This window comes from Panthera tigris, chromosome B1 (genome assembly GCF_018350195.1).
Source record: "Panthera tigris isolate Pti1 chromosome B1, P.tigris_Pti1_mat1.1, whole genome shotgun sequence".
Classification (NCBI taxonomy): Eukaryota; Metazoa; Chordata; class Mammalia; order Carnivora; family Felidae; genus Panthera; species Panthera tigris.
The window spans coordinates 116,804,465-116,828,544 of record NC_056663.1 but is presented as its reverse complement, the minus strand read 5'-3'; the positions used below and the strand labels follow the sequence as shown (position 1 = coordinate 116,828,544).

The 24,080-nt window shown below is 36.8% G+C and overlaps 1 protein-coding gene across 1 annotated transcript in view; it reads left to right on the top strand.

Moving 5' to 3' along the window:
• Window positions 1-1,488: 1,488 nt before the first annotated feature.
• TET2 (tet methylcytosine dioxygenase 2) overlaps window positions 1,489-24,080 on the top strand; it is a 132,183-nt gene continuing 109,591 nt past the window's right edge. Inside the window, exon 1 of the mRNA XM_007080945.3 lies at window positions 1,489-1,776. The gene's annotated coding sequence lies outside the window, so the exon portion shown is untranslated. The remainder of the gene's footprint in view (window positions 1,777-24,080) is intronic.

The following is a 24,080-nucleotide window of genomic DNA, read 5'->3' as shown; positions in this document are numbered from 1 at the left end:
GAAATATTCTACTTTTATAAAATTAGGAAAGGCTTTACTTCTAAAGAAATTACAGAGGAAAAAAAAAAGTGGGCTGCACAAAATGTGTTGACTTAAAAGTACTGGGATCACAATGCAGTGATCCTATAAAAGTTGTGCCCAGAATATCTATTTAAAATTCGAATGTCGGTACGCGAAAACTTCTTCTACGGGACGAATCTCAACAACCACTGATGTAATGGCTCATATGGGCTTTGTTCTTTATCTTATCTTCAAATAAAAATTTTATGATTAAAGAGCAAATTAAGGCTAGTCGGCAATAGAAAAGACAAACTGTCAATGGAAGGTGGTAGGTATAGAATCAGGAACGTCAAGGAATATCGAGTGTCCGTCGCTTGGAATTTAGTTCCTTATGGGTCGATTTCTTCACTACTTAATTATACGTACGGGTAGAAAATTTTCAAACTAGAAGCTCTTATTGGAGAAAACGTAGGCATTGAAAAGCGCAGGTTTATTTCTTACAATCGAATCTAGCGAGAAGTAGAGTCACTGGTGAGAAATTCGTCTTGGATCTGTGAGAATCCCTCTCCTTCCCAGCCCACGTGGCAAAAGTAAACAGAAGGTGGGCCCGGGGCGGGGTGAAGCAGGACTCGGTCAATTTCCTAATTTGTCGAGTCTTTAAACCTACAGGCCCCTAAAGCACTAAGGGCAGGCCCTCTGCGAAACTGGGGAGCGCTTTTGCAGAGCGAGATTAAAGCGACGGTGCAGAGGATGCCAGAGAGGGGGCGAGGCGGGAGCTGGTGCACCTTCCAGGGGGCGGGGGTGCGGGCCTTTGCGGGCGGAGGTGGGTGCGCGCGTGGGCGCGTGCGGAGATACCTGCAAGGCGGTGGGAGTAAGGGCTAAGGTGCGAGGCTGCCGGGAGGAGCTGGGTGCGCGCTGGGGTGAGGGGTGCGCACAGACCTCTAAGTGGGTGGTGGAGAGCGGTACTCAGAAAAAGTTTAAAAGGTTAATCCGAGGTCTCCATCCTTGTGCCAAGCACCCACGCCACCTCCCCCTGCGCGCCTGCCCCGCAACTTCACCCTGGTGGCTACCGCTCCGAAGGGTCACCGGGGCGCCCCGGTCTGGCTGCGGCGCCCAGGAAGGTGCGGGGGGGGGGGAACCTTCCCCCGAGCTCGCTCCCGCCCCGCGCTCATCCCCGCGCACCGCTCCCCGGGCTCCACCGCACCGCGCCAGGGCCGCCCCGGCCTCGACCGCGCACCGCATTGTACGGCCCCCAGGTGCCGCCGCCGGCCTTTGTGCGGGAAGCCCCGGGCAGGGGGCTGATTCCCTGGGAGCCGCGGCGGAGAGCCCCAGGGCGGCGGCAGCGGCGGCGGAGGCCGGGGCGGAGGAGGAGGAGGAAGAGGAGGAGGAGGAGGCCGGCGGCGGAGGAGGAGGAGAGCGGGGCGGAGGCGGAGGAGGAGGAGGAGGAGGAGGCGGAGGAGGAGGCGGAGGGGAGCCGGCAGCAGCGGCTGCGGCCAGAGCTCGGGCGGCCGCCGCCGCCTCCTCGCGAGCGCCGCGCGCCCAGGCCCGGCTCGCATGCGAGTCACGTCCGCCCCCTCGGCGCGGCCGCCCCGAGACGCCGGCCCCGCCGAGTGATGAGAACACACGTCAAACTGCCTTATGAATATTGATGCGGAGGCTAGGCTGCTTTCGTAGAGAGGAGCAAAAGGAAGCAAGATGGCTGCCCTTTAGGATTTGTTAGAAAGGAGACCCGACTGCAACTGCTGGCTGGCTGCAAGGCTGCGGGACGAGAACGAGGTCAGAGCGCGTCTCTTAGGCCGCGGAACTCCCCCTTTCCTCCCCCCCTCGCTTTCTCTCGGGCTTCCAGGCACTGGGGAGCAGACCCTGCAGTGTCACCCGCAAATACCAGGAGGGAAGAGGGAAGCTTCACAAATTACTGGAGCCTCTTCAACATGGCTGACAAATATAGTTTTAATTCCGCCCCCCCCCCCCTTTAAACCTGTGGTTCTGTGCTCTCTTCTCTCCCCTGCTAACGCTCCTCTCCTCCTTACCCAGAAAACTTACCTTTGTGACTGCGACCAGCCGGCGCCCCGGCCTTTTATCTTCAGGAAAGTGATTTTTCTTGGCTTCCCTTTCTCAAATAGTTCAGCTTTGGGGGGCACTACTTTTCCCTGGAATCCTCCCCGACCCTCTCCCCTTCTTGTGAGTCAGGCCAGTCTCTCGTTTAACCTCACCCACCCCGGAAAAGAACTCTGACGGAGTGTTTTTCGGCCCTTTTATCTGCTGTGGGGTCTGGGTCTGGCTCTGCGTCCGCGTCAGCCCCTGGCTGCCCCCGTGTCCGCTTTTCGGGGGGCGAGCTGAGCGAGTGTCATGGGAGTCGAACTGCAGCACACCAAGTGGGGTTTTGTTTTTTTTTTCCTGGAGTCCGCGCGTTTGGCTAGGGGCGCCGAGTGAGAGAGGAGAGCATAGTTTTCTCGGGTCCCCCAAACCAGACCAGATCCCACTTTTCTCCAGGTACATCAGCTCCGCGATGGGCTGTGCCTGCCAGCCTGGGGAGCGTGTGTAAGAGAATTTGTGGGCAAATCTGGGTCCTGGCTTTGTGCTTCTCCCGAATCAGCTTCGTTTGGTTCCCCGGTAAGTGACAGGCAGACACAAAGGCAGGCGCAGGCCGGGGGAGGGGGCGGGCGGGCGGGAGGAGGGGGGCAGAGTTGAGAGTTGGAAGACTGCAAGGTCAGGGGCGCCGAAAGAAATGAAACCCAATCCCAGCAAAGAAACGCACAAGTAGGGAGCAGATTTCTAACAGCCCCATCCAAATTTCTCTCTCTGTCTTGGTTGCTTTCTTTTCCTTGGTCTTTTATTAATCTGCCTCTGTGTCCGTCTCTCTTTTTTTTCCTCCTCCTTCTTCACTCACACACACACACACACAACACTCACACACACTCTCCAGTCTTGCCGAATCTTTTCACTGGGGCTGCTTGTCCAGTGTTATGAAGCTAACAGAGTTTCTGTGGGGAGTTTTCTACCTATGACAAAATAAAGTGTGGCCTGGATAGACTCCTGAGAAGGTCGACTATGAAATATAAGTGTTATTTACTGACTATTGCCTTCATGACATACTTTTAATTGCATCGAGTAGTTCCCCCACCCCCTTCATCTAGTGTTTAGGAATTGAACGGAGGGTTATTTTCCAGTTGTTTGCTTAAGATTGACTGAAAAAAATTTTTTTAAATATTTTCCTGTGTAAGGTAGGATACATCCATGAATTTGAAATCTCAAGTCTTGCATTGTGCTTTCTCCTCTCTAATAAGGGATAATACTGGCAAAGCCAAATAGAAGTATTCATCAACAATGATCCAACATAAGAGTAAGATTGTTCCTTAGGGGAAATTGGGATGTAAGGAGAAAAGATATAGGTCTGGTTTGCTTTGCTTTGCTTTGCTTTGCTTTGGGTCTAAGGCTGTGGGTATTGTTGCCTGGTTAATGAAGTCATTATATTTGCATTTTAATGGAAATTTGAAATACTGGAGGAGGGTTATATCCTTTTACATGTTTGCATGTGTGTTTTATAATAGGTTTGAGGTAGAATATAAATTTCAACACAATAAATATTGGGTGTTTTTTTTTTTTTTTTTTTTTTTGATGTTACTAAGCTGAGAAGTGTTAGTGAAGGATTGGAAAGTCAAACTTAAGTTTGGAAGGCATGTATTTGATTAAAAATGGACAGAATAAAGAGCACAATAATGGACATTACTCCATAAATCAGACTTCTGAAATCATTTGTCCTCTGTAGTTCACTCTGTAACACTTTCTATTTCGATCTCTGAAAAAGCAGTTAAGTTCACTTTAATCATTGATACTAGAGATTATTTCACATGATTACAAGGGAGTAGTATTACTAATCTCTGGAACAGAAACAGCTCCTTTGGTTAGTTCTCATTTGTCCTAAAATTATAAAGGAAATACTGAGGAGTTTAGCATAAATGCTTACTATTTGTTGAGAAAACTATGATTAATTATTCCAGCAATTCGGAATTTAAAATAAACAGTTCTTTTTGCTGACAGACTAATATCTAAATGCTTTTGGGGGACTTTTCAAATGTTGTGGTATATGCTCTCTTCAAGTTATTTAACTGATAAGAGATGTAATATTTTCATTCATATTGGCAAATAAGAATACGTACAATAATTTTATTGTGACCATGAAGATTTGTTCTTTCCTATTATCAAATTTAGACTTTTTTGTTACTTTATGTGTCCTATTTGTATGCTGAAAATAGCTGTTAATTTAATATTGTATGAGGGGCTTAAATGATTGTAAGGAAGAGATGTACATCTATTCACCAATCTGAATATAAGTGCCACTTTCACATTTATTATAAAAGAGCAGTTATTTGAATCCGTATAGGATAGTTTACTGTAAAAGACATAATGTCTGTTCTTCATTTGCCATATGTGTGATAGTACCACCTGGATGTTTCCAGAATTTTATAGATAGAACTGTCTTGAGCAATTGCATTTTATGGGAGTGATAGTGAACAATTACAAGATAGATCTTTTTCTTAAACTGCAGTATTGTTTTGTTTATTTTCTTACTGAACTAATGGTTAATGAGACATTAACTTGGAAAGAAGGGAGTCCCTTGTTTTGTTTAAATTCACACATTTACCAACTATGGCCTTAATTATATCTGTCATGGCCCCCATGACAGAAGTCAAAGGGGTTGGTATGATTTTGATGCAGTGGCACATGAACATAGACATGGACGAGTCAACATTACTTCCAGAAATGCACCTGCCAAGGAGTTATTATGACAGACTTCCAAAGTCCTTTTTGGGCATTGGACTTGTATTAGGTAACAAAACCTGAAGTTAATGTTTTGGTTTCACTTGCTGAAGTTATAATTTCTCTATCAATTCCTCCAAGGCTCCACCCACACACAATGTTGTAAGCCAAATGTCACTATTAAAATGCGTTTCCTTATTTGCTGATCTCAGTAAGACACCTTTCCTATAATTCTCAGACTCAGGTTTTTAGGAGAAACCTGATTTTACATTATGTCCCAGATCCAAGTTAGTAAATTCCTATGAATTCTTTGAAATTATCTTGAAATAAAATGTCTTCAAAAGGATGTTAGAATGTCTAATACTTAGAAATATGAAACCTGATTTTTTTATGTTCTAATTCCTTCTTCTGTGAGTTCAGTTGTTGCCCACTAGAATTTAATAGTCTTACCTAGCCATCTCAAAGTGCTAGAGGGAGACTTCTTTGTTTTATAAACAACCATATAGACAGGGTAAAATTTGGAGCAGCTGTCAGTGTTGGTTCATCAAAGTAACATTTTCCTCAACTATTATGCCACCATTGCACAGTAGTTCTTTAAGCGAGGTAATGGCACCAAAGCCAGTAGCAGGAAACTCTCATACAAGCCAACTTTACAATTGGAGTCTTAACTGTGGGAGAATTGAGTTGCCAAGTAGAGCTGGTGGTTATCTTGGAAATTGTGCTGAAGAACACAACCACAAATGATTTTGTCAAATATACAGTATTTACTTGGTCTAGATCTCCAATTTCTATTTTGACTCCCTGCCAAAACTCAGGGAATACTGTGGCATTATTCAAGGAGGGTATATAGTACATCTGTACACCTTGGTGTATAATACACTATATATATATGTGTGTGTATGTGTATATATATATATATATAGTACACTATATATATATAATATATACGTATGTATATATATACATACACACACACACACACACACACACACACACACACACACACATATACAGTAGGAAAGAAGAGCTCCACAAGAGGACAGGGTAAATGAGAGCCCTTGAATCATTGTGACTGCAAGCCAAAAAGAGTCTTAAGTATCTGCTATTTCCAACATTATTCTGATCCTAGATTGTACATTGCAGAAAATCCCTGACTTAAGATAGATATATAATCTTTCCACAATAAAAAAAAAGATTTTGGTTGCCCATTCCAAAATAGTAAAATTCTATCAGCTTTGATTTATGCTTTTTCCACTTGTCATGAAATTGCAGTTAAATGTGCCAGGCTTCAAAAAGTAGAAATAGATACTAGGTGGATTTTCAATATTTTGTGTAAAACATATTCAGTGATAATGTCAACCTACCTGCAGTTTTAAGAATTTGGAACTCAATATTTTGTATTTACTCAGGGTTGTTACTCAAACTGACTTGAAATCAAGCTCCAAATAATCTGAGAATTAAATTAAGATATGAATATATTGAGATGCAGTGTTCTTGGAGGACAGATTAGGACGTAAAATGAACTGGTTGCTTCGCTAAAATTGCTGTAAATATTTATTTTAAATTACATTTATGTCTCTTGGAAGAGAGGCACTGATTTCTGTGTCTGTTTATTCCATAATTGAACGTAGTGGTGTTCTACTCAGTCAAGATGTAATGAAGGGAGGACAGCTTCCATTTATAAGATGAGTACATTCTGGAATGTAATGGATAGCACAGTGATTATCATTAACCATATTTCAAAATATATTTCAATGTATTTCAGTATTTGAAAATATGTAATGATATTTCAAAATATATTTAAAAGTTGCTAAAAGGGTATATCAAAAATTGCAAGTACGTGAGGTGATGGGTGTGTTAATTAACCTTTTGTGGTAATCATTTTCAATATATACATATATCAGATCATTACATTGTACACCTTAAACTTACATATTATGTATCAATTGTATCTTAAAAGCTGAGGAAAAAGTCCCGAATGGCCTAAAACAGGAATAATGTCATTTAATTACAAAATGTATAATCTGTTCTCACTGGTAATGGTGATGATGGTGGATTTTCCTTAAGTGTAACTTCTACAGGCTATGGCAAATGACTCACAAAAGCCATCCATTGTAAACATACAGCTTAATGATTTTTAGTAAATTTACTTCGAAATCACATATTTTTCATTGAAATTTCTATTAAGATAATTATAGGTTCAGATGCAGCTGTATGAAATAATAATTGGACATGTACATTCTGTCCAATTTCCCCCACTGGTAACTTTTGGTAAAATTAAACTATCACAGCCAAGATACTGTCATTGATGCAGTCTACCAGTCTTACTCAGCTTACCCCAAGGTGATGTGTTCATTTGTGTATTGTATATTTGGTTCCATACCATTTGGTCACATTATCCGATATCTTTAGCCCTTTTTTCCTGGAAACAGAAAGGTTTAACACAGTTCTGCTTCATCGATCATGTGGTGGTGCTACCATTCCTTATCAAAATGTTAATCAGAATATAGGCTTTTGTTTACTTAGTGTTTTTTGCACAAAATGGCCTTTGTGTTCAAAATATTTTAAGTTGTTTAATGATTTATTACATTGTAATTTACGTCATCTAATTCTTGTCACACAGCTCTAGTGATAGGTTTTGTTATCCTCATCTCGCATGAGCTAACTGAATCATAGTGAGGTTGGATAACCAAATTCATACAGCCAGTACGTAGCTTGACTAAGATTTGAATTAGACAGCCTGTCTCTGGAGCCCAGTCCCTTAACAACTATGCTATTCTGCCTCATTACCATTTAAAAAAAAAAGTGAAGATGTAACGTAGGCTATGCGGGGAAAGTCATAAGAGAAGACTTAGAATACTCACAATTTGTTTACACAAAAACTGGTACCTGAATATTCATAGCAGCGTTATTAGTAGTTGTCAAAAACTGGAATAACCCACATGTCCGTCAGCTCATAAATGCATAAACTGTGGCATATCCAAACAATGGAGTAATATTTAGCAATAAAAAGGAATGAAGGTCTGATACATGGTGCATCATAGGTGGATTTTAAAAGATGTAACTAATAAAAGGCCACATATGATATGATTTCACTTATATGAAATGTCCAGAATAGGAAAATCTAAAAAGGCAGAAAGTAGATTACTTATTGCTAGGGGGCTGGGGGCGGGGGGTGGGGGGGGAGGAGAAGGGGCACTTATGGCTAATAGATAAGGGGTTTCTTTTGGAGCCAATAAACCCATCCTATAGTTAGATAGTAATGTTTCTACAACTCCAAAAAAGTACTCAATTATATACTTTAAGAGAGTGAATTTTATTTTATGTGAATTAAATCTAAAGTTATAAAAAATGCATACCACTGACAAGGTATTTCATGTTGAGAAAGTATCTCATGTCTCATGCAAAAAAATGTAGGGTACTGTTTGAATTGAATTATGGTGCTATGCATGTCTTTCTAGAAACATGGCACCAGTGAGTTTTGTAGGACTCTCCCTGTGAAATTAATACTTTTAGTTTTGGACACACAGGGTGAATTACTTAGGGTTGGGTTTATTTGAATTTCTAACCTAATGTAATTCTAGATACCAGACATTCTTCTTGTTGAGCAATGCTTCTCTCCTTTTTATTCTGATGAGAATGTTGTTTTGCTGCCAATCTGATCCCATAGTTTGGAACTAAGATATAACTGGAGTGGGGGAGATTCAATGATTGGAAGCATTCGGCTTTAATAATGTATACATGTTATTGTACTCGATAAGGAAATGCCTTGGCTTCGTATGATTGCTGTAGTCATGATTTTTTCAAGGAGTAGCTGTAGAAGTGGCCAAGAATTGTACTTTTAGGAAGTATGATTATATATAGCACTTACCTGTAAGTTTGTTGTATATTTGCAAGAGGTGCAAGTTAGACACTCAGGTTAGAATCTTAATCCTATCAAGCTGATGGAGTGATTGTTGTACAAAGCATTGAGGTACAATATAGGCCTGGTCCTCCTCATAGGAAAAATGAATAGCTGCTTGTTTTTTTACTCTCTCTTGTTTCTCTTAATACTTTACAGTTGATAATATTTTTGTATAATAGTATCTCCATAATACTCAAAAGTTGTTCACTGGGCTTTAATGTGCTACTCCATCTTTGTTTTTTAAATGTACTTCCAAAAATTGTAAATTTTTTTCAAATCAAAAATATAGGATACGGGATATGTTGGACTGTGAATTTTTGCTGATGGACTGCTCTCCTCGGGGAACAAAATTGTCTATGGTCATGCATAGACATAGCAGATCTCCCATTAAGGCATGAGATACACAGTATTGATATTTTTCACTTGTTACTTTTATAATTTTGAGATTTGTTGTAGTTTGTCCTGTGCATGCTACAAAGTAATGATAATTTTAATTACTATTGTCATATCTCATTAGCCATTACTAAAACCTGCCTTTTCAAGTCACTTGTTTTCTTGATAGAGTATTGAACTAGTTTCTATGTCCAGATTATACTTTAATGAGAACTATTCACCCAGCTCTCAAGATGAGTTTTTATTATAGTATTTCTCCTCAAATTGGTATATTTTTGTGTAGCAATGTGGAAGAGAAAAGGCTTCCATGATAATAGTGAAACCCAGAGGATATAACACGATCCATCTCTGAGTTATTCCTCCTGTTTTTCTTCCCTGTACATTAAGAAACAAGGACAACCATTTAAAAAAATACCTTAATTATTAGTTGTGCTGCTTCTAAAGTAAAGTGCCAGAAACTGAAAATAATACAATGACACCACACCCAGATTCCATCCCTAACATACGGTCTTGTTCCTATTAATTTATTTTTTAATCTGTTTGTTCTTTCAGCACTTTTTCCTTTTTTTTGTTTGAAGTCTCTTACTTTGAAGTTATAGAATTTTCATATTTGCCACTGGCTATAAAATTCTCTCAGCTCTTTTATAACCTCTCATGATTTTTGCATTAAAAGGATTACTTTTATACACCCTCTAATTAGTTTAGATGATTATTAGATTTTTGTTTGTTTTACTGCATACATCGTAACAGAACAAGAAATCACTTCTGCAAATAAAGTAATGGTTCACAAAATTAGAATAAGCATCTTAAAAAGTGAATCCAGTTATTAAAACATTAATTCACTTACATTTATATTTTAAGGTACCAAAGAGAACTGGTGAAAGGAAAAAATACCATATATGGGTACTTTTCAAACATGAAGGAAGAACAAATTTTCTAACTTAAAAATACCACATTAATTATTTGTTTCAGTAAAAAGAGAAGCAGGTACATTTTAGCAGGAAAGCTTATATTTTAAACTTTGTACTCTAGATTTAATCTATCTTTATTCCAATGGAGCCACTCAAATGATTTTTTTTTTCCTATGAAGTTATAATGTATACAGTTGAAATTAAGACAACTTAATTGTACTTAATCTTGGAATGTCTACCGTATTGTAACTTGGAGCAAAACATACTGGCAGAAAGCAAAGCTAGTAGACACTTTGCTAATGGCTCACCTTTTTAATAGTTCTAATACAATTGTGTGTTTCTATTGAAAATTAAAATTGGTAAGGACGTTTGGTTATTAAGTTTGGGAAATGACTTTTCAGTATTTTGAAACTTAACCTGTTTACTCTTAAATTTGATTCTTATTTCAGGTAGGAAGTTTTATAGATATCAACTAATATTAATATATAATTTAAAAACTTTTTAACAAAAAAATGAAACAATAAAAATGTTTTTTATTACCAAGTGTATGAGATAAGATATAACATTTTAAAATGACTTAAAAATATGTTTGAGATTTTGTTGAAATCAGAGTATTTTTCAAATCACTAGTTTTAATTTGCTGACAGTTTTACTTTGATTTTTTTTTTCATTGTTACAATTTGTCACGCTTTAAATAAAACCAAAGGTTATGGGAAACATACCATCTTTAGGGGTAAAAAAAAAACCTCGATATTGAGGGGCACATGGGTGGTTCAGTTGATTAAGCATCAGACTTCTGGTCATGATCTTGCAGTTTGTGAGTTTGAGCCTCACACGGGGCTCTTTGTTGCCAGCACAGAGCCTGCTTGGGATACTCTGTCCCCCTCTCAAAAATAAATAAGCATTAAAAATATTTTAAAAAAACAACTTGATATTGACATTTTTCTCTAATTTTGGTTAGAATTCAGCCTCCTTTAGAAATGGAGTTTGTTTCCTGTTCACAAACTCACTGTAAACGATGCAATGAATATAGATGAGAGTGAAAATTAAAATAAGACAGGTAAAACATTAAATTGTGTTTCTCTTTACTCAGACATAGCCATTGGATACTTTTTGCTGAAAGGGTCATGTTGTAATTTTATTTAGATGTAGATTGTCACTTGCAAACTATTTGCCTACTTAGTGTATCTCTCTCTAGTGGTTGTATAATCCTACCTCATATTTCAGTTCACACTGAAGTAAGTGAACAAAAAAAAAAGAATGAGAAATCTTTTTTAAGAGGAGGTAGAAAGTGCATTCAGAATGCGTTACTTGTGATCCTGTCCTCTAGTTAGGCGCTGCTTAAAGAAGGAAAGAAATGCAATGGGTATTGGTCATTTCTCCTGTTCTTCCTCCCAGCAATTTTTTGGGGAAGGAAGGGAAGGGAAGGAGGAAAGGGAAAGAAGAAAATAAATCACTTAGAGATCATTTCTTGACAAGCACATGCTCATTTTTAGGGCCAAAGAAATGGGAGGTTTTTCTTTGGAGCCTGTTGATGCTTTCTCGCCTTCCAATTACACACGGTCACATCAACTTCTGACACGTGGGTACCGTGCGCATGGCAGCGCTATTTACAAACACCATCCTAGAATTCCAGAGACTCTTATGTAACAGCTGAGAGAGTGCGGGCTTTGTGTGTCTGTGGGCGGAGGAATCAAACAGTTTAATTCATAGTCCGGGAGCCCTTGTCTGGCTCTGACAGGGTCATGAACCAAAGATCAAGGTGTCTAGGTCAGGATCCGCCCAATATGCAGTTTTCCTACCGAAGTCTCAAAGGCTGTGCTTTAATACAGGATTAATCTTTCTTTCCTCCTTCAGCAAATGGAACCAATTATGCCAAACTTTTTTTGTGATTTTGGAAAATGAGGGCAGATTGTACTTTGGTTCTGGTCATAACTTGCAGTACCACTGAGACTGAAGTGTTCTCGTCTGCCACCCAGTCTCACAAATGCCTTTAAAAAAAAAAAGTGTATTACGTGTATTTTCAAATTTGTAAGCATCTTCAGATGCAATAGAATTCATAATCTGACTTTCCAAACTAACACTCAAACCCCAGAATACTCAAGGACAATTAATTATCTTCCTTATCCCTTCCTGCAGTCACCACTCTTCCCTCCCTCCCCCATCCGTTTTCAATTCTTCAATATCACACCTCCCTCAGCCCTCCTCTGCTTTTAAGTTCTACATTAAGACTTGGGTTTAAACAAAAAAACAAAAAATAGGTTTCTATACTTAGAGAATTGTTGTTTCTTTCTCAGATAGATTTTGAGAGTTTTGCATTTATATTTATCAATAAAAAGAAAGTCGTGAGTTAAAAAAACAAAAAATTAAAGCACGCTAATTTAAAGGTCTAATCCTGTATCTGGTATAATCTTTTCTGGTGCTTTTCATCATAAATTGTAAGCTGACTTGTTGGAATCTTTAAAATATGAGTAAATTTTGAGGGTTTTTTTTTTTTTTTGTATTGCATCTAAGGATCATTTTAGATGGGCATCATCATTGATTATCTAAAAATAGAAACGATTCATAACAAAGAATTGAAATTAGATCATAAACAAGTGAACTCGTAGTTAATTAAAAAGGCCTGTTTGAACTGTTTTCTTTAGTAGAATATTTTTTTCAATTATACTACCTTTCTAAAAAAAAAAAAAAGGAAAATCAGAATCTTTGAAATGCAGTACCATAAACAAAAGGAATTTGTTTAACTTTTAAAAATAAAGAATCTTCCCCAAGAGATAAACCAAGCACCAAAAATCTATTGTTTTAAGTACTGTTTGGTATAAGAGAAGTTTAGATCGGAAATAATTTAGAGATTATCTGTTCAAATTTATTATTTGCACATGAGGCTTAGAAATTAAGGTTTAGCTGTTTAACATCTGAATCTGCTCATATATGGAAGAAATTGCCAAAAGAGTGACTCATTTAACCAACACAATGAAATCTAAGGATGGGCATTTTTTTATCCCTGTTACTGAGTAAAAGTTCCTTCTGGACTTGAAAAGATATAATTTATTTAGTGTTTATCAGTTAAAATATATTGTACATTTCTAATACATTGACTTAAGATAGGTGAAAATAGATATAGTCTTAAAAAGATTCTTTTCATTTGCTTGCTTTTTATTGTTTTGGTCTGATGATAATGTATTTATCTTAATCACCCTTGCCCCAGATAATGAAAGTTAGTGTGAAATTCCTTATGAGTATCCTTTTCTCCTAAGAGCAGTGCCAATTCTAAATACTCTTGGGGGTTCACAAGAATTATCTTATGTTATATTAGAACATTAATATTCTCTTCTTTTTAAATTTTTTTTTAATATTTATTTATTTGAAAGAGAGAGCACGCACACGCGAGTGTGCAGGTGGACGGGCAGAGAGAGAGGGAGACACAGAATCTGAAGCACGCTCCAGGCTCTGAGCTGTCAGCACAGAGCCTGAAGCGGGGCTCGAACCCAAAGCCCTTGAGATCATGACCTGAGCTGAAGTCAGAAACTTAACCTACTGAGCCACCCAGGTGCCCCAATATTCTCTTCTTATACCTTTATTGGACAGTAAATTATATATGATTATAAGCTGAAAGTGCTCAGAATTTGATAAAGGCTATACATTAATACATTTCTGTTAAGAAAAGATTTAAATACTACTTTCATCTGATTGTACTTTGGTTTCACTTGAAGAGGCAAGCGTGTAATATAAAATTTGATTTATTTAGTGGATGGACTCCCTTCATAAAGATGAGACTTAGTGGCAATTATTTCAAAATATCAAAATGGTAGATTGAATATGAAAGATGTATACCAAAAAGCAATATCAAAATTTTAGTTTATCCCCTTTCATTTTCTACTGAGTGTGTGTATATGTGCGTGTGTGCACACATGTACTTGCTTACGTGTATCTTAGACTTTTGATATGAGTGAAGTCCTCTTGGTAGAAATGGTGAATTAAATGAACCATAGTAAAAGTTTCTGTCTATGAATATAAAGCGAGAAAAATAACTGATGGCGTGCATTTTTACAGATACCATGAAGTTGCACAAAATTCTCAGTCATTTGTGTAAATGACTTTTTTTTATATGGTTCTTTTGTAAGACAGCTGAGGAATCAAATAGCATACACATAAACCGCTGGCTTGGTGATGTAGAGATTGGCGCCAGGCGTTCCCTCTTGCTAGGGAGTTCCAGGTCATCCTGATGCCTTCCCATGTGGTCAGGCACACGTGGCTTTAATGTTTACACACACTGTTCCAGAATTCTGAACACCAGTGATGCAACAATGGTGGTAGAAGGAGTGGTCTGTATCTCAAATTGTTTAGCGGCCTGGATGGAGAATATTGATAACAGAATAAGAAAGCACTGATTGTAGTAATATTTGGGGTAGAGGGAATGGTAGATGAATAAAGGAGGCTTCCCCCAACCCCCCACATTGTTATTTTAAACTATTGTTACCACTCAAAGGGAGCTTTCCACTTTGAACTTAAAATAGTAGCTTTTAACCCTGACAGGTGACTAAGCGCTTTAGTATCCAAAGACTGAAGGTGACGAAGCTCTTAAGAGTGCCACTGTGTCTCATAACCAAGCTGACTCAGACTCTTAGAAGCTATTGTGGCAACTTAACCGTCTCTAATAATGTTACCGCATATCTGCTGGAAAAGATTGGAGTTAGAGCTGCCATTTTCTCATGTTTTAAAATTGTTCTTTCCTCATTATTTTTTTATGTTTGAAAATATGCCTTTCCTAGTACATATAGAAATGCTTTCCAAAATCACTGAATATGTTTGCTTAGAACTACTTAAATTATAATCTGTTTATATCTGCAACAATATGGGAGGGGGAACCCCCATGTTATCTCGTAGAATCATGATAAAGGAAAAAAGGTAAGTGATAATTTAAAATATGTAATAACAAAGTGGTGGCATTCATTCAACTAAATGCCAGCAATTATGTTTAACATGGAAAAATTCCTAAAATGGTGAGGGAAAAACATGTAAAAAAAAATTAGAATATAAAGAGTTTTTAAGAATAAATGCTGTCTCACAAATTATGAACATTTTAAAGATATGTTTCAAACTCTCCTACTTCTGACAAATTATCAAAGACTTTTTCATCTACCTTCCTTTGAACTTTTAACAGTTTTTTTCTGAACTGTGGGTTTAACTCTGTTTGCACTTATATGTGTGTTTGAATATGTTTTTATATTTTAGATCTAGCTATGTAAACTAGAGTTGTTTTCAGTTCCTTATAAGATATTTCCACCTGGATTCCCACCACCTTCAAACATTTCAATAAATCATTCATCAGATTTGCAAAAATATAGTTCATTTTCAAAAATAGAGCCATAAATTTTTATCAGCCAAAAAGGACTTTAGAGACTCTCCAACCTATCTGTTGCATTTACAATTGAGAAAATGGAGCCATGGGAAGGGAAAGACAGTTACCTCAAATTACATAATAGGATATCTATCATTCTAATAATAGCTACTATTGACTATGTTCTTACATTGTGTTAAGCATCATGCTAGGCACTTTACAGAGATTATCTTATTTTCTTCTCACATAACTTCTTTTTTTTTTTTTTTTGTGCTATATATTCCCATTTTACTGAGAAAAAAAAAACAAGACATAGGGTTTTAAACCTCCATATACACTTGGAATTATATTTAATATCGCCTTATTTTCACCCCATTCCTATAGTACTGTAATTTCTTCCTCCTTGGTGTTCTGACCTGTGTGACCTTTCTTTCCATCCTTCTATGGTTATTCTTGCTTTTCACCATATTTTCCTACCAAAGGAATCTATATTGCCTCCTTATTTCTCATGGATCACAATGAATTCTTAAACAGCCGGCTGCCATTAAACAGTTTGGCCTTTGGGGTTAGGAAGATCTAGTTTTGAATCCTGACTTTCCTTCTTATAAGCTGTGTATGTTTTTAGTCAACATAGTAGCTTTAGCCTCTCTGAATCTGTTCCATCTGTGAAATAGGAATACGTAATAATTTTTATCTCCCATGTTGCCAAAAGGGAACAAATTATGAGTTAATATTAATAAAACATCCAGCATATTACTTGGCACAGTTGCAGTGATTGAATAAGTATTCATTCTTTAAGCTTATGTTGAGCATCTATGTATTAGGAAAGAAGAAAGCCATTCTCCTTGCACTTGTGGAATATATACAGTCATAAGAAAGCATCAATACCATGATCTTTTAAAAAGCATAATGAGGTGGAAATTGTAGGACTTACAGACTGGTCAGGTGGGGAATTTCCCAGGATGCATCCAGCCCTCTGCTCAAAGGTATGATTCTGTTCAAAGGTATGACCATTCCTGAATGGTCCCAGGCACAAGAGTTGGCATAGCTTTTTCAACATTGGAGTCTGACAGAGATTGTACAAGTGTGACAGCATGGTCTCTGAAGAATGCCCCTAGAGGGAAACATTATTTCCGTCCCTTTTGTTATTTAAATTAGGATAAAAATTATGAGTCCGTAGTTTCATCTGTTCACAGTCATCTTTTAACTATCTTTATTAGGTACACTGAAAGAACACAAGCTTGTCCATAGAAATACAGAAGGATAGCATGCATGATTTAAAAACTACTAAGGACTGTAGATGTTACTTGCTCTTATTCTGTTTCATATCCTGTATTTAGGAACAAGAACAGATACTTTGGCACACCTTGCTCAAAGATAGATGATAGTCTTGTTGTGCTAATCCCAGGGGCTTCCCGTAAGAATGAAGATTCCTTACATGGTGGTGTCATGGGATTTGGGGCCCATGTGAAAGATGTTTTGGAGTGTCTCCCAATTACTAAACAGTTTAAAATATATCCGCTATTTATGTGTCAGCAACTGCCTCCTTTCATCATGATAGAAGTTTCCTTGAGAGCCAGGATCCTATCTTGTATGTCCATTGAATCCCCTTCAATAATTAACATGCAACCAAGTGCATAGCAGACCCTCAGTATATATAGATAGATAGACAGACAGGTTGCCTTGTGTAGGTTGGAAATATTCTTGAGTACCATCCCTGTCTGAACTATCATTTCTGAGAAATAGGAAACACAAAAAAGGAGATGTTTGGTTAGTTTCTGCAGTGAGTTTTCAAAAAATACAGATACATGGTAACAAAAACAATACAATCATAAATATGTCTTTATTAATTTCTCCTACAATAATACACTTAATTTTCAAGACTATCAACATTAGGCCACAGCTTCTGATTCCCCACTATGCAAGATATGAACATGAGCATTTCACATTTCCATCTACTTTTCCTTCCTTGCCTTGTGCCAACTTTTATGTTCTATACCATTCTATATCGCTAAGTTTGTAATCTTTGCCCTCTGTTCTTCATCTATAGCTGTTTCTCCTCTGCTTGTTTTGTTGCCCAATGCTAACTGAAAAAACAACAACACAGCATTTACAATGTTATGATTATAAAAAATAGAATTCAGTATAATAATACCAAGTGGTACAGTTGCATATTCAGAGAAGGAAAAAATGATCCCATAGCATTAAAACTTAGTATGTTCCAAAGATAATATTTTAAGCATCAAGATAAAATAGATTCCATTTTCTTAAATTCCTTTATTTCCTCAAAACTGTGCCATATTTTAGTTTCTTTCACATTTGGACTTATATTTTTCTGTGAGCTTTAAATTTTTCTTGAAAATTCTAATCTCCCCCTTTGCTATTTTTGATAGAAGAATTTTATGCTTTCATCATATCAAAATGATTTTTTCCAATTTCTTAATTATATCACTTGGTGAATGAAATATACCTTCTTCTTAAAGTCATTCTTCTCTATGCTCCCTGCTTGTTTTTTTTTAACTTTTTTTTAATGTGTATTTATTTTTGACAGAGAGAGAGAGAGAGAGAGAGAGAGAGAGAGAGACCGACAGAGCATGAGCGGGGGAGGGGTAGAGAGAGAGGGAGACACAGAATCCAAAGCAGGCTCCAGGCTCTGAGCTGTCAGTACAGAGCCCAACGCATGGCTCAAACTCACAGACCACGGGATCATGACCTTAGCCGAAGTCGGACACTCAACCGATTGAGCCACCCAGGCGCCCCCCTGGTTCTTCTTTTCTGAATTAGTTTCTTTTCATTATTTTCCTGGTGAGGTCTACTTTATTACTTCACTCCTTTGTCTTTCTAGATATTTGATTCTTTTTTTTTTTTTTCTCCTTGCATACATCCCCAAGATTTTATTCTTGGTTTGTTTTTGAGAGATGATGGATAGGAAGCAAATTGATTGATTGCATATCCAAAATTCCTTAATTTTTCTGCAGAGTTAATTGATAAATTATTGTGTATATGATCCCCCTCAAAACTTGGGAGACTTTTATCCAGGGTTGTTTATGAGATAGGTATCTGATAAAAATTTGATTTCATTTTTTTAAAGTAAGTTTTTTTTTTAATTTAAATGGAAATTAGGATCTTTACCTTGTCAGCTCTGAAATTCCACCTAGAAAATTAAAAACTCACAGGAAAATCTAAGTCCAGATCTGTCTAGGCATAGTTCTTTTAAAATGCATCCTACTCGGCACTAAATGATCCTGTACAATCCAGAAACAAGTGCCTTTATTCCATTTTAGGAACTTTTCGTCTGTTTAGCTTTGATTATTTTTTCCCCTCTATTTTTTCTTCTCTCTTTATGGAACTCGTGTTAACTGTACATGAGTTAACTGTTCACCCCCTCAATTTATTTTTCTTGCTTATTAAACTCTTCTCATATTTTCACAATGCTTTTGATCTTTTTTAAATGTTAAGAATTAAATTTTAGGGGCACCTGGGTGGCTCAGTCAGTTAAGGGTCTGACTCTTGATTTGGTCTCAGGTCACCATCTCACTGCCCTGAGATCAAGCTTGTGTTGGGCTCCGTGCTGGGCGTGGAGCCTGCTTAAGATTCTCTCTCTCCTTCTCCCTCTGCCCCTCCCCACTTGCACATCTCTGTCTCTCTCTCTCTTAAAAAAAAAAAAAAGAAAAAGGAATTTTAATTTCCCCAAATTCTTATATCCTCTGATTGACTCTTTCTAATGGAAGGCTGTTTTGCAGCTCAAATCCTAAGGAATTAATGAAATTTTGTGAAAAAAAAAATTAGAGCAACAAAGAATTAAATTTTATCTTAACTCTAAGAATGCAACAAACATTAAAAAATGTGTGTGTGTACTATATGTATAATGTGTACATAGAAAACATATACATACGTTCATAGTTTCATTGGTACTTTATACTCCTTAAAAAAGTAATAATAGAGCTAGAGTCCATTACTGACCAATTTTCCAAACTTGGTGTGTATGATTGTTTACTAAGCCCTCATATTCCCCTATCATGCTGCAGTATTATAATACCTAGATAGAGTCAATGAATGTGCTTATTAGTCCTAACAGTGGTGGTTCATCGTGTGCAGATCTAATGTTGATTATCTAATTCCTAGATATTTAAAGATACTTTGCTCATCTTCATATCTTCTACCTATTTTGCTGCTTGTAACAGATACCAGAAACTAAGAAGAGGAGATGAAATTTAAATTTCACCATTTTTGCACTGCTCAGAAAACTTTGAAGATAAATGCAAAATCCATAAAACATAATCTTTTTAGAGCCCCACTTCCCTAACTTGAGGGAAAGAAGGGAACACTAGAAAAAACAGACAAGAAATACCCAATTCCTAAACAAAATCTCTTAACTCTACCTTTGAAATACATCCCAAACCTATGTCCCATCATTTCCACACACTCTGAAACCATCATGATGTCTTTGAATATTTTTTCCCTGATATCCTCATAACGGGTCTCTCTACTTCTGCATTTGCTCCCTCCTCACCTCACCATGGTATTTTACCCAAACCCAGAAATTCAAGTGATCATTTAAAAATTGAGTCAGCTCTTGCCTCTCTGCTTAAAACCATTAGTGGATCCCTATTTATTTCAAAATAAAAGCCAAAGTCTTTCCATGGCCTACAAGGTGTCGGGTAATCCAGGCACCGTTCACATTTCAGTAAACGGTCATTCTTGTCTCTTGTTCGAACCTTCATGGCTTTCTTGCTGTCCTGGCAACAAGATGGACATCCTCTTTCCTGCTGGTTTTTGCACTTGCTGTTCCTTCTTCGTGGAACACCCTTCCTTCAGATATCCACATGTACTGCTTCTTTCCCTTCTTTCTAATCTCTCCTTAAGCATTACTTTTTCAGGGACACATTCCCTAATCATTTTGTCTAATGGAACTGGCATTCTTACCTTGCCTTGTTTTCTTTCTTAAGATTGTCATCACTTTGCAGAGTATGTGTTTTCCTGCTTTAAAAGAAAATTGTTTCTTGTTTGCTTCCTCTAGTAGATGTGAGTTTTATGAGAACAGAGGCATTTTTTGGATCACTGACATATAGCTCCAGCATACAGAGCCATGGCTGGCAGTGGTAGGCACTCAGCCAGTATTTGGTGAATGTATGAGGGAATAAAAATAGTGAAAAACAATGGTAATGATATAAATTTATTTTTACTCCTTTTCTCATAAGGCTACCAGTGTTGTATCTTCTTTCCTTATTCTTCCCATCAGAAAATAAAGATAGATAAAATATCCACTGAGCACAGATAGGTGAAATGAGGCTTTGGGGTCCATGTGCCATAGCTCAGACATTATCCCAGGAGCTCTGGAACCAAGGAAATATTTGTAGCTACAATACCATGTATGTTGGCAACTGTACTTTCTGATGTTACTGCAATTGAATAGTATTCAGTTACATTGTGTGTTTAAGAGACTTTTGTGACCAGTTCAAACTATAAGCATGATTTGCAAAACTACTTTACGTTTTAAACAACTGATTTATAAATAGACTTTGGAGCTCAAGCCGCCTGAAAGATGAGCACTGCCTGTGTTCTTCCCTCTGCTTCCTTTCTTTCAGTTGTGTGGCTACCAACTCCCTTCTGGGCTACAAGACATAGCACTGTTTCCAAGATCTCTCAGTATCTCCTATCATGATGAGATAATATTCAATTAGTTCCTTAGTTCTGGGTTCGAGAGAACTTGGCATTTATTTCATAGTGAAAAATAGTTACAGGTAAATGATTCTTCATATGCATGTTTTCCACTGGTTTTGAAATACCTTCTTTATTCACTTTAAATATGGCTAAAATAAATCCGTAATATTTTGAGTGCATTTTTTTGCTGCTATTACTGTATTTATTATTAAAGTTTCAAAATCCTACGGAATTTGAGTTTGATTTGTAAGCTCTGTGATGGCATTCTACTTCTGTTTTGTTCAAAATGTTATCTCCAGTGTCTAGCATAATGCCAGGAACATTATAAGCTACAGTCTATATTTGTTGAATGCAGACCAATACTTCCAGAGAATTGTCATTCCAAAGACTTAGTAGCATAAGAAACCTAGAGTGAGTAATATTCTACTCAATACTAGTGAAATTAAGTACAAATCGGTAGAGTAGCTCCTTCTTTACTTTTCTTCCAAGTATAGAGGACTTTCTGAAATCAGAGAATTGATTAATGAGTTTTTGACATAATAATATATAACCAGGTAGCAGGAACCAATAATCCCTTATTGATCTTCTATTCTTTAAAAATTGCAAGAAAATGGAAAAAAAAAAAAACAAACCCAGAGGTCCAAAAAGTCTTAAACAGTATAACTTACTGAGTCATCTTCTGTAATATTTAAATTCTGGAGTGAGAGCAAGGTTCAGCTCTTGAGCTACAGCTGCTTTTTGATAAAGGATGTTGGTTCATGCTGCCAGTATTATACCTATCTCTAATAGTGAAAAGTATAATGTGATACCTGAGATGTTGGAATAGGTAAGGCAGTGTTCATACTTGTGGACAGACCTATAGAAATAGACCAGACTCTTTCAGATTGCATTATTCATTTTCATATTCTTGCCTTTACCTGTTTGGGAAGTCTGTTTTCTAACCTTCTTTCAAGGCTTGTCATCTCCTTCATATGTCCATAGTATGCATTTCTCAGAGGCCAAAAAATTAGTGCATATTTTGTATTGCAAATGGCATTGTTGACTTTAAATGAGGCTTTGACCTTTCATGTGATGCTGGGCAGGAAGTTTACAGTTTCCTCATTTAACAAATGAAGGACTTGGACAACATTTTTTGAAATTTCACTGAACTTAAAATTCAGCATAGCAGATATATATTATATGTGACTACTTGAGGCATATAGCTGATGTTAATTTGTTTTATTGCATTTTGTAAATGACCACATTATTATTTCCTTTCAAAGAAAAAAATAATATTACACTTAAATGCCTGTATGTTTAGGAGAAACATTTCAAAACTCTTAAGGTTGAATTCAGGGTGTTCTACAGATAGTCTTTTTACTTTCAGCAGTGTTTCTCATAATGTGAGAATATTTGTGGACCTAAGATGTGAAACTAATTAGCTCTTTGTCCAATTAAAAAAAAAATCTTTACGTGAGGGAAAGAGTATTCATCAGAAGTGTTCTAGCAGATGATACATTTTTGGGAATGAAACTGATAGAAGCAATTAACAGTTTTTTCTAAGTTGACTATGCTACTACTATCTTGTTATGCAATGATAATACTTTTCTGACAGAGTAGAGAGCAAAATTACTTTGGTCTTATTTCCTTTAACCAAACCTTAAATATCCCTTCAGAGAATAGATAGGAAAAAGAATTCTGCTTCTTAGACCTCTTAAGTATATAGATTTTGTTTTTTAAGAGGATGTTGTTCACTCCTGCATGCCAAACCAAAGGATAAAAACTTTACCTATCTTTAATCCTTAAAGGAAAATTTACATAAAATTGCTACATGCTATATATAGTATACTAAAGTGATAACTTCCTGGATTAATTTTTTAAGAAAATATCAAGTTTATTGAAAAATGAGATAATAATGAGTCATTTTAGTAAGTAAAGGAAGTAAAGTCTAGTTTTGAAAATGACAGATTTGCTAGGAGAATACAAAGTTGATGAGTCTAGGAAATCCAAAGAAATTTGCTGATTTATTTTCTCTGTTTCTCAGTGAATGCAAAGGTCCATTTATTAAGATACTAATACTACATAAATTAAAATATCTTTGAAGTCAGGCTACTATCATTAGGATAATTCCTCAAACAAGCTGGTGTATAAATAGGATTATAATTTAACAGATTAATACTGATTATGAAAAATCTTGAGACTTTTTCAGGACTTCAGTTTAATGAAATATTGACTGACAGTAGATGTATATACATAGAGATATAAAACATTTTACTCATGCCTGTAAAAATTGTCCAGTTGACCCTTGAACAACACAGGTTTGAACTGCTTGGGTCCACTTATACACAGATTTTTTTTTTTTTTAATAAATACAATGGAAATGCATTTTTTCCTCCATATGATTTTCTTATTAATATTTTCTCTAGCTTACTTTATTGTAAGAATACAACATAGAATACATATACAAAGTATGTGTTGACTGCTTATGTTATCGGCAAGGCTTCTGGTCAGTAGTAGGCTATTAATAGTTAAGTTTTGAGAAGTCAAAAGTTATACATAGATTTCTGACTGTGAAGAGAGTCAGCACCCCAACCCCCACATTGTTTCAGGGTCAGTTCAGTATCGTTTCTTAATAGTAGGTAGCAGTGACTTCAAAGGACCATAGATCTCTATGTAAACATACACATTGACAAAATTATTATAACCATGAGTTTAATGTGCTAATTCCATTTTTACCTAGAACTTCAGTTTGTTCTATCACTACAGTAGATACATGAATCAAATTTTAGGGATATCAAAGAGAGAAAAGAGCAAATTTATGTACATAGCTATGGTAACCCTACACCTTATTTGATAGGCCTTAAAAGACATTTTACCACTGCTTTCTTCTTACAGATGATTTGTACATTGTAAGAGCCCTTTTTGAGAAATGTCTCACCATACACACAGAATTTATAGTCACTAGTATTTCCTAATACATATTTAGAAAAAAAAAAAGAGTTGATATATTACTAGGATTACATATGGTTAAAAAGTTAAAAAATATATTTAAAAAAAACCCTGATGTTCCCAATTTCCACTTTAACATGTAAGGAGCTTACCATCCCAATAAGTGAAACACTGAACA